Genomic DNA, 12,201 nt, shown 5'->3' with positions numbered 1-12,201 from the left:
CATGAGGAACGAGGCATCCCAAATTACTATTTTACTTTGGCCAGGAATCAGAAAGACTTTGGGCAAGAGTCAAAATTTGTCTGCTGTTGTGAAGCAATTCATTGGTTTTAAAACCCTTCAGTTGGCAGGATGTAGAAGAAGGAAATCAGATAAAAGCAAAACAACAAGATGAAATCATCCCATTTCTTTCTTTCGAAAGCCAGTTTCTGCGGAAAGGGTCGGGCAGCCAGTGGTTGGAGAGGTTGAGCAGTGCTGCTGAGGGTCACTCCCGTGTGCTCTAACATCCAGGATGGAGGGCAGCCCGGGGGGCTCAGCGGTTTAGCAGCGCCTTTGGCCCAGGGCATGATCCTGGAGTCTCAGGATCGAGTCCCACATCAAGCTCCCTGCATGGAGCCTGCTTCTCCCTCTGCCTGTGTCTCTGCCTCTCTTTCTCTCTGTGTCTCTCACGAATAATTAAAATCTTAAAAAAAAAAAAAAATCCAGGATGGAGAAGCCAGCTAGTCCATAGAAAAGTGAGGCTTTACCTGTTTGATATCAAGCCATGTACCTTACAATGATAAGCTGGATGTTCAGTTAGGCTTTTTTTTTTTTTAATTTCATTGTGGTAAGAATATGTAACATGAGACCCACCCTCTTAACAAATTTCTAAGTGTACAACACAGTATTGTTGCCTGTAGGTACAATGTTGTACAGAAGATTCTAGAGCTTATTCATCTTGCTTGACTGAAACTTTGTGCCTGCTGGTAAGTAACCCCTCCTCCCAGGCCCTGACAACCACCATTCCACTTATTGTTTCTATGAATTTGACTATTTTAGCTACCTCACGTAAGCAAAATCATGCAGAATTTGTGTTTCTGTGACTGGCTTATTTCACTTAGCATAGTCTCCAAAGCTCATCTACATTGTCACATATGGCGGGATTCTCTTCTTTTATTAAAGCTGAATAATATTCCTGTGTGTATAAATCTCACAATTTCTTTATCCATCCATTGATGAACATTTAGGTTTTTTCCACGCATTGACTATTGTGAATAGTATTGCAATAGATAGAGGAGAGCTGATATTTCTTCAAGTTGCTGATTTTAATTCTTTTAAATAAATACTGAGAAGTGAAATGCTGCATCACACAGTAATTCTATTTTTGTTTGAGGACCCTCCATGATGTTTTTCTTGGTAGCTGTATCTACCAACAGTATTCAAGGATTCCAATTTCTCCACATTTCTTGTCAACACTCTTTCTCTCTCTTTTTAAAATAATAACCATCCTGACAGATGTGAGGTGATATCTCATTATGATTTTGTTTGTGTTTCCCTCATGAGTAGTGACATTAATTGTTTTTTCATATACCTATTGGCTATTTGTGTATCTTCCTTGGAAAAAATATCTACTCAAGTCTGTAGCCCCCTTTTTTTAGGGGGGGCGGGAGGGGCAGAGAGAGAGAGAATCTTAAGTATGCTCCATGCTTAGCACAGAGCCTGATTTGGGGCTCGACCTCATAACCCTGAGATCATGACATGAACCGAAACCAAGAATTGGTTGCTTCACTGACTGAGCCACCTAGGCACCCCTCTGTGGCCTATTTTTTAATTCAGTTATTTTGTTTGTTTACTACCGAATTGCAAGAGTTCTTTTATATTTTGAAAACGAACCCCTCATTAGATGTATGGTATTTAAAAAGAAAGCCACAGTCCCCAAATGGTGTCGCTTATGTTAAGGTCCCATGGCAGTAAACCAAGACTTACTACCTAACATAACTTCAGTTTCAATCTCCTCCCTTACCCTGTGCCCCACCCCCGCCCCCCCCCCCCCCCCCCTTCAGCCAGGAACATAATCTCTAACCAGCCAAACTGGAATTTCCTGGTCAACACTAGAAGGCAATTCCCCAAGAGACCCCTTCCATTCTCCTTAGGAAGGCAACCTTGCCTGAAACAATGCATTCCTTGCTAATAAATTCCTTTTCTCTGCCACCTCTCTTCCTTTAAAAACCTTCCATTGTGTATAGCTCCTTGGAGCTCCCCTCTACTTTCTAGATGAGATGCAGCCTGATTTGTGAGTCATTTAGTAAAACCGGTTAGATCTTCAAAGGTGCTCAGATTTTGTTTTTTAACAATGACCTGTAAATATTTTCTCCCATTCTATAGGTTGCCTTATCACTTTATTGTTGATTTCCTTTGCTGTATAGAAGCCTTTTATTTTAATTTACTTTTTATTTGTATTTTTAAAGATTTTATTTATTTATTTATTTATTTATTTATTTATTTAAGAGAGAGAGAGAGAGAGAGAGTCCAAGCCAGAGAAGACACAGAGGAAGAGGGAAAAGCAGCTTCCCCACTGAGCAGAGCCCCACGTGGTGCTTGATCCCAGAACTGTGGGATCTTGACCTGAGTGGAAGGCAGATGCTTAATCAACTGAGCCATATGGGTACCCCTGTACAGATGCCTTTTAGTTTGATGTAGCCCCAAGGAGCTTTTTCTTTGTTTTCCTCTAGGAGTTTCACAATTTCAAATCTTGCGTTTAAGTCTTTAAACCATTATGAATTCATTTTTTGTGAGTGGTTAAATAGGTGTCTAGTTTCCTTCTGCAAGTGAATATCCAGTTTTCCCAATATTATTTATTGAGGAGACTACCTTTCTCCATCGAGTACTTTTACTCCCTTGTACAATATTAGTTGACCATATATGCATGGGTTTATTTCTGGGCTCTAAATTATGTTCCATTAATTGTTGTGCCTGTTTTATGTCAGTGCCACACTGTTTTGATTACTTTAGCTTTGTAATATAGTTTGAAACCAAGAAATGTGATACCTCTAGCTTTGTTTTCTTTCTCCAGGTTGATTTGGCCATTCGTTATCTTTTGTACAAATTTTTGAATTTTTTTTTCTATTTAAAAAATGCTTTAATTTTTTAAAATGCTGTGATTTTGATAGGGGTTGCATTAAATCTGTGGATTGCTTTGAATAGTGTGGACATTTTAATAATACTAAGTCTTTCAATCTATGAAAATGCAATATCTTTCCATTTATTTATGTCTTGTTTAATTTCTTTCATCAATGTTTTGTAGTTTTTGTATATGGGCCTTTTATTTTCTCAGTTAAGTTTATTCCTAGGTAGTTTATCATTTTGGGGTGCTATTTTAATACTTATTTATTTATTTATTTATTTATTTATGTATTTATTTATTTATGAGAGACAGAGAGAGAGAGAGAAAGGCAGTGACACAGGCAGTGGGTGCTATTTTAAATGGAATTGTTTCCCTAATTTCCTTTTCAGATAGTTCATTGTTAGTGTACAGATCCTTCTTGACTTCCAATGGACTTATGTCCCAATAAGTTCAAATGTAGTTAAGTTGTAGTCAAAAATGCATTTAATACATCCAAACTACTGAACATCATAATTTAATCTAGCCTACCTTAAGTGCACTCAGAACACTTCCATTAGCCTACACTGGGCAAAGCCATCTCACACAAAGTCCATATTTAATAAGGTGTTGAATATCTCATGTAATTTATTTAATATTGCACTGGAAGTGAAAAACAGAATGGTTATATGGATACAGAATAGTTGTAAATGTATCGATCACTTACCCCTGTGATGGTGTGGCTGACTGGGAGTTGTGGCTGGCCACTGCTGCTGCCCAGCCGCATGAGAAAGAATCATACCATGTATCACTAGTTTGGGAAAATATCAAAATTCAAAGTACAGTTTCTACTGAATGCATATCACTTTCACATCGTCACAAAATTTAAAATCATAAATTGAAGGATTGTTGGGGGCCACTTCTATAGAAAAACAACTGGTTTTTGTATGTTGATTTTGCATCCTGCAATCTTACTAAATTTTTTTTATTACTTCTGACAGCTTTTTAAAATCGAATCTTTAGGATTTTCTATATATAAAATCATGTTGTCTGCAAATAGGGAGAATTTTAATTTCTTTTTTCTGATTTGAATGCCTTTTGATCCTTTTTCTTGCCTAATTGCTCTGGCTAGGACTTCCAGTACTATGTCAAATAGACATGGTGAGAGGGGGTATCCTTGCCATATTCCTAATTTTAGAGGACAAATTCTCAGTTTTCACTAATAAGTATGATGTTAGTGGTCTTTTAAATATGTCCTTCATTATATTGAGATATTCCCTTTTATTTCTAATTTGTTGAGAGTTTTTAATCATAAAAATGTATTGAATTTTGTCAAGTGGCCTTTTTGCATGTTTTAAAATGATCATATGTTTTTTTATCCTTATTCTCTTAATGCGGTGTATCACATTAATGGATTTTCATCTATTGAGCCATTCTTGCATTCCAGGGATAAATCCTACTTTGTCATGGTGTATGATCCTTTGAATGTGCTCTTGAATTAGATTTGCTAATATTTTGTTGAGAATTTTTGCACTTATATTCATCAGAGATATTGGCCTTTAGATTTTTTTGTGGCATATTTTTCTCTGACTTTGGTGTCAGGGTAATGATGGCCTTGTAAGATGAGTTTGGAAATGTTTCCTTCTCTTCAATTTTTTGGAAGAGTAATGTTAGTGATAAAGAGGATCATAAAAGAGAACTATAGACAAGTATATGCCAACAAATTAGAAAGCTAGAAGAAATGGATAAATTCCCAGAAATACACAATCTACCAAGACTGAATCATAAAAGAAGTACAAAGTCAGAACAGACCTGTAATTAGTGTGGGGATTGATGATTGAATTAAAAAAAAATCAATTATTGATTGAATCAATAATCAAAAACTTCCCAACCAAGAAAAGCCCAGGACTAGATGCTTTCACTGGTGAATTCTATCAATTAGTTTCTTATTCTAGAAAATTTCTATTCTCCAACCATGCTAGCACATTTTAGATGGTTAGTGAGGTATCAAGATAAGTCATTCTTCTTGCTTTAATCTCTTGTTCTGTCCTATTTAGGCATAACCAAAAAGAGGAATTTTAATCCTGAGTGTCGTTGACTCCATGTTCGTTATGTGAATAATAATCTTTCTTCTTTCCTTTGTCATTGGCCTCTGGAAGGATTGTGGATTGCAAGCTCCTTTGGCTTAAGGAATTCTGCTCATTTCTGTATAACTAATGTGCAGATCTGAAAAGAATGTGTGCATTAGATGATCATGTCCCCAAGAAAGTCAAGCAAGCAAAGAAAAACAAATTAGGAATGTCTGCAGCTTTCCAGTTATCTTCTCTCATTTGGAAAGCAGTGTATTTATGGAAAGTAAGCTTTTCTGAGTAAGCTGTTTTCTGTAACATTCCAGAAACAAGAAACTCAAGGTCTGTTTTGCTTAAACTGAAAGGAAAAATGTAAGAGGGAGGGGAAAAGGGGAGAAGAATTGAGCAAACAGTTGAGCAAAAAGCTGGTGGATGTAATCTGATTTGGTGGAGCTAGTATGCTGCCTAAAGTTTTGTCTGGAAATCTTGACCAGCATTGCTGGAGCCAATGCCTCCAGTTCTGGCATGATTCTCCAGTGACTTCATGATCTGAGTTGATCAGACTGGCCTTGGATTCTTCTCCAAAGCTGCCTATCTGCAGCTAGAAGGCTGAGTCCTGATGCACATGGTTTCTGTAATTCTATCTGCCCAACTCAGGGGCTTGCCATAAGCAGTCTGCTTTGCATATTCATGCATCTGCCTGGCTGCTGGAGGCATATGAGTTTGCAATCCCTGGACGCTCTTAAAGGCTGTAAACTCAGCGATGAATTCAATCCGAGAAGCTTCCAAAGGGACACAAAAATGGGGACAGAAAGTTAGCTGCCTCCAACACAGCCCACAGCTACTTGGGCACCTTGCCGGCAGTGTTTCTTGCACACACAGCTTTGATTTTGCCCAGTTGATCAAACCATGCATGTCTATCCACCAGTGTCTCCTAGCCTACTCCACCCTCATGGCATGAGAATTTTTAGGGTCCTCTGGAGACTCCTTGGACACAAGAGTCTTGAACTAGAGATTTTCTTGTGAACTATAATCAACACCTTCCATCCCACCTGCCACAGCTACACATATATTCTGAATATCAATCTAAACACCTTGATTTCTGTCCTATCACTCATGGAGACCTTCCATGACACCCATCCTTCTAGTCAGGGGTGGTTTCATACTCTTATGGAGATACAGGTCCCCACTGTGGGGACCATATTATCTAGGAAATTGATAGAAAAGCAGCTTATGGGTAAGTTGTCATTCAGAGCTTTGACTTCTCTGTGACCAGAGCATGGTCTTCAAGCATGAGCTGGCTCTGCAGCTTGAGAGGGGGTCTAGAGCGATTTCTCACCACTGCCTGAGTGTTGGCAGATATCCGTGCCTTGGCTGTTATCACCCATTACTCCCATCCAAAAACCCTAGAGAACACTGATGGTCACTAGAGCAGAGGTTGGAGTGGGGGGTGAAATAGGGGACGAGCATCAAGGAGGGCACTCGTCATGATGAGCATAGTAATGTACAGAATTGTTGAATCACTAAATTGTATATCTGAAACTAATATAACACTGTATGTTAACTACATTAGAATTAAAATGAAAAACCTAATTTAAAAATCTCGTATACTGAAAATTTCTCTCCCTGAGAAAAATTTTGGTACCAGTGCTTAAGATAAAAACTTTTTTCTGATTATAAAAGTGGTATTTTTCTGATTTTACATACCAATGTTCTCCCATCCAGATGTAGCCATTATTAGCTGTGTGGTTTATTTCTTTCAAATATTTTTGTAACATATATTATAATTAGATATATGAAGTATCCTGGAGTCATACTATACAGTACAGTTGACTGCTAAACAACACAGGGCATTAGGGTTGCAGATGCCCCAATGCAGTAAGAAATTCATATATAACTTTTGATTCCTAGGGGCGCCTGAGTAGCTCTATTGGCTAAGTGTTTGCCTTCGGCTCAGGTCATGGTCCTGGGGTCCTGGGATCAAGCCCCTTCGGGGGTCCCTGCTCAGCATGGATTCTGTTTCTCCTCTGTTGCTCCTTCTGCTTGTTCTCTCTCTCTCTCTTTCTGTCAAATAAATAAATAAAACCTTTTAAAATTAAAAAAAAGAACTTTGACTCCTAAAACTTACCTAATAACAGCCTACTGGTGACCAGAAACCTTACTGATAACATAGTCAATTAACACATATTTTGGATGTTATATGTATTGCACATTGTATTCTTACAATAAAGTAGGCTAGAGGAAAGAAAAATTTTAAAGAAAATCATAAGGAAGAGAAAATGCATTTACAGTGTTGTACTACATTTATTGGAAAAAAAAAAATCTGTGTTTAAGTGGAGCCTGTGAGTTCAAACCCATTCTGTTCAAAGGCAACTATATTGTTTTAAACACTGTTCTTTCCACATGACATTTGGTGAACATTTTCTTCTTAGAAAACAAAACTTTAATTATGAAAGCAATAAGGGCAAATCATTTTTAAAACTCCGATAAAATTGAATGCTGATTAAAGAAAAAGATAAGGCATCTTGCTTTCACTTGAAACCCAGGTACAGACACAGCAACTCTCCCCAGGGAGAGATGTGTTTACCTGTTTATTGTTCTTCTAAAACAATGAGAAAGCACATGTTTATTCCTCTGTTTGGTGATTTATCGGATTTAGCCTGTATCTGTTCACTCTCCAGAATGTGGATAAGGAATCCAGCTCTGTAACATTTCCCCCACGTTTCCTGCCCTCCTCCATTTTAAAAATAGTTATTTTAAAATAAGTATCCATTCTACTTTTATAGCTTCAGCAATGTACTTAAGCTTCAAGTCCTTATTTCATTACATTTCCTCATTTCCTCCTGGTTTTCCATGAGGTAAGCAGAGGAAAATAAATACCACCTTCCACCTTCCACCTCGGTCTGCCCTTCACTGCTCAACTTTTCAGCGATTCCTTTACTTCTCTTTGGGGGATCATTTACATTCTCTTTTCACTATTTTGAATTGGTACATCTGTGTTTGGCCTATAGGTTGATATAAAATACCGAACCTCTAAAGTTTTATAATACTATGTAGATGAAAAATTGTCAATCAAAACAACAGAGTGGGCAACTTAGGCCGCTACACTTGTGCCTCTTGAAGGAGAAAGACTGACATTTTCCCATCTGAAGTAATAGTTCTCCAACTCTGGATGACATGCCCAGGTGTGCCAAAGCAGCCTCACAGAGCCCTTGGGCTCTTTCAGCCTTTCCTGGGGAAGAAAGCACGCTTGACATCTGGCCCAGCCAATGCGGACAGTTAGCTCAAGGACATGTATAGTCTTGGTGCCAGATGGAGTCCTGTTCTTTGTCAAAGTGTCTATAATAAAATAAAATTAAAAGAAAGGAAAGTGAATGATGGTGTATTAGTTTGCAGAGGCTACTACAATATGATACCATAGTCTGGGTGGTTTAACCAGCAGAAGTCTATCTTTTCACCATTCTGGAAGCTGAAAGTCTAAGATCAAGAGGTCAGCAAAATTGACTTCTCCTGAGGCCTCTCCCCTTGGCTTGCAGATGACAGTTGAAGGGGATCAGGATATGTCACCCCAAAATACGCCACTTTGGGGGAATCCCTGGGTGGCGCAGTGGTTTGGCGCCTGCCTTTGGCCCAGGGCGTGATCCTGGAGACACGGGATCGAATCCCACGTCAGGCTCCCGGTGCATGGAGCCTGCTTCTCCCTCTGCCTATGTCTCTGCCTCTCTCTCTCTCTCTGTGACTATCATAAATAAATAAATAAATAAATAAATACACCACTTCGGCACATGGACTATTTTAAGATGAGCGCAATTGAGAAGGAGCAGATGCAGGAAGAGCTGTCTGCCCTCCTTTATTCCCCAAAGCAGGGCCTACATGTCCCTCTGTGAAAGGGGCACCCCGTGCCCACTAGGAGGGAAGGGCCCTCTTGACACCACAGATAGGGAGTCAACATGAGTCTCCATAAATAGATCTTGTTACCATAACCCATTAGCTCCTTCATATATTTCCTAGTTACTGCCCCACTATTTATCACCCCTAAAGCCAAAATGCCCCTTCCTTTATTAAGACGGCATATAAGCTCCAAGTCTAACTACCTTTTTGAGTTTTATTTCTTTTTTTTTGTTTTGTTTTGTTTTGTTTATTTATGATAGTCACACAGAGAGAGAGAGAGAGAGAGGCAGAGACATAGGTAGAGAGAGAAGCAGGCTCCATGCACCGGGAGCCTGATGTGGGATTCGATCCCGGGTCTCCAGGATCGCGCCCTGGGCCAAAGGCAGGCGCTAAACCACTGCGCCACCCAGGGATCCCTTATTTCTTTTCTATAAACCTTTCTCTGAAAAAAAAAAAAAAAAAAAACAACCCTTTCTCTGAATGTAAATTGTGATAAAAATTGCATAGCTTTTTCCCCTGTTAATCTGTCTTTTGCTCATTTAATTTGCAGGCCTCAATCACTCAACAAAACAGGGTAGAGGAAAGATTTTTCTTCTCTGACACTGTCTTCTATGTCCTCCCATGACCTTTACTCTGTGTACACACATCCCTGGTGTCTTTTCTTGTTATTGTAAGGACACCAGTCCTAGTGAATTAGGACCTTACTCATATGACCTCATTTGATTCTACCTCTTTAAATGTCCTGCCTCCAAATATAGACGAATTGGGGGGTAGGTTTTTTGGTTTGCTTGTTTTTTGTTTTGTGTGTGTGTGTGTGTGTGTGTTTGTGTGTGTGACAGAGAGAGAGAGAGAGAGAGAACAAGCATGAGCAGGGGGAGGAGAAGGAGAAGCAGACTCCCTACTGAGCAGGGAACCAGATGAAGGGCTTGACCCCAGGACTCCGAGATCATGACCTGAACCAAGGGCAGACATTTACCTGACTGAGCCACCCCGGTGCCTGGGACCGGGTGTGTGTGGGGGGAGGACAGGTAGGGTTTTAATACATGTATTTTGGGGACCCAGTGCATAACAGATGGTGTCCAATCTGATTCCGATGTTTGAAAAGTTGCTCAGTGTAGGTTGGTTTTATTTGTTTTTGTTTTTGTGTGTGTGTGTGTGTGTGTGTGTATGTGTGTTTCAAATGCCTACTATGTTGTTAGGGCATGAATACTTATCAAGTTTTTTAACCTAATTATTTAATACATTTTTGTATTTCTTTGGTATTTCTTTGGTCTAAAGCCACCATGGAATGATTTCTGGGACTCTGAAGGTGCTATGAATGGAGAATATTTGGGTGTAGTCTCATAGGCAATCATCTCTTCATGTGTGGATGGCATAATGTAAGGGATGTCCTGGCCCTAAGACAGGTCCTCACCTTTGCTTTAGTGAACTTCCTCACTTGTGCCCCAGGGCCTTTGCCTCACATAAACAGATTGCCAAACATGAGTCACCATCTCAGAAAAGCAGGCGTGCTGAAAGCCTAAATCAAAAAAAGACAATTCTTGATTTTCAGTTAAAAAATGATAACCAAACCAAACTAAACCAATCCAAAATTATTTCCATCCATGTTTGAGAAAGGAAAATCTGTGCACAGAGCAGTCAGGCAAAACTAGCCTTTCTCCTATCCACACAGGGCCCTCCATTCCCCAGATCTAAGGGAAGTGAAGGAAGGACCGGAGAGGAGAGGAGACAAGGAAGTTAGATGCTGTTGCGGAGTCCTTGGTAAGTCACTACCACATGGGGCAGAGTGACAATAGATCAGCAGATCTGTGCTCAGGGGTCCTTCGCACTGAGTCCTGAGGGATATCTCAGGAGTGAAGACAAGACCCCAGAGACCATTTGGCAGAGCCCACTAGGACTCTGGAGGAGAGTAGACGTGGGAAGGATGGTGCTGCACTTGGGAGTTCTAACCCAGAGTATTTCAACCTGAAGTGACTGAGGAAAAGACCTGAATTTACCTGGACATGATTCCCTACATTTTCTCCATTGGGTAGAAGGGGAGCTCAAGGTCAAAATTTAAAATCACATATAAGAAAATAAAGGAGGATACATTTTCACATGTTTGTGTTTAAAGATTAAAAATAGCATTTTGGGGTGGCTCAATGGTTGCATTTGCCGTTGCCTCAGGTCATGATCCCAGGGTCCTGGGATGGAATCCTACATCGGTCTCCCCACAGGGAGCCTGCTTCTCCCTCTGCCTGTGTCCTGCCTCTCTCTCTCTCTCTCTCTTTCAAGAATAAATAAATAAAATCTTTAAAAAAAATGAAAAGAAAAAATAGCATTCGGCTGTCAGTTCCACCACTTTAGGAACATTATCTTTCTAAGAGACACCTGAAGGACTACAAACTCTATGGGCCCCAATAGATGAATCTCTAGTAGCTGTTGTGGGTACTCAAACAATTTAAATTTCAAGGGAGATGTACAGTTATTGAATAGTGTCTGCCCCCGCTCCTCATTCATGTCTACCAGGAACCTCAGAATGCAGCTTTGTTTGGAAACAAGGTCTTCACATGTGTAATTAGCTAAGGATTCTGAGATCCTGGATTTAGGGACAACTCCAAATCCAATGGCTGGTATCTTAATAAGAGGAAAGAGAGACACAGAAGGACCCATGGGAAAGGGCAGTGGAGGCAAAGATTGGACGTGTGCTTTCCCAAGCCAAGGATGGCCAGGAGCCACCAAATGCTAGAAGAAGCCAAGGTAGGGTTCTCCCTGAGAGCCTTGGAAGGAAGTGTGGATCTGCTGGCATCTTGATGTTGGACTGATTTCAAAAACTGGAGAGAATTCTCTTCTGTCCTTTTAAGTAAATGTATGGATATTTATTACAGCCGCCTTAGGAAATGATTGCCCTCATTAAGTGTTCACCTGCATGTGCTTCTGTGCTCTGTGGGGTACTGCAGGAAGGATGATCCATTTACTCATTCCATCTTTCAGTAAACCTTTCTTGAGTGCCAGGCACACATATGAATGCTCAGGAGAGAGGGGGAAATGGCCCAGATCACTCTCCATCTTCATGGACCTCAAAGCTTAATTGGAGAGACCAAACCCCCCAGGAAAACACGGTGCCCTTAAAGCCTAGCAAAGGAGGAATTTCCAGGGGAGGGATGGATCAGGTGTCCAATGCTACAGAGCAGGGAGAGAAGACAAGACGTGTAATATAGCAAAATTGAAGGCATTGTGACCTTGACAAAGCCCAGTAGAAATGTACTGATGACAGTCTAGTCAAACTTGTAGGTAAGTAAGTGACAAAATGGGTAGAGTCAAGCCCCCTGAGGAGTTCTACCATCAAGGGGAGCAGAAAAATGGAGAAGGGGACTTTTTGATTAGTTTATTTATTTTTATATT

This window comes from Vulpes lagopus, chromosome 5 (assembly GCF_018345385.1).
Source record: "Vulpes lagopus strain Blue_001 chromosome 5, ASM1834538v1, whole genome shotgun sequence".
Classification (NCBI taxonomy): Eukaryota; Metazoa; Chordata; class Mammalia; order Carnivora; family Canidae; genus Vulpes; species Vulpes lagopus.
This window is presented reverse-complemented; position numbering follows the sequence as displayed.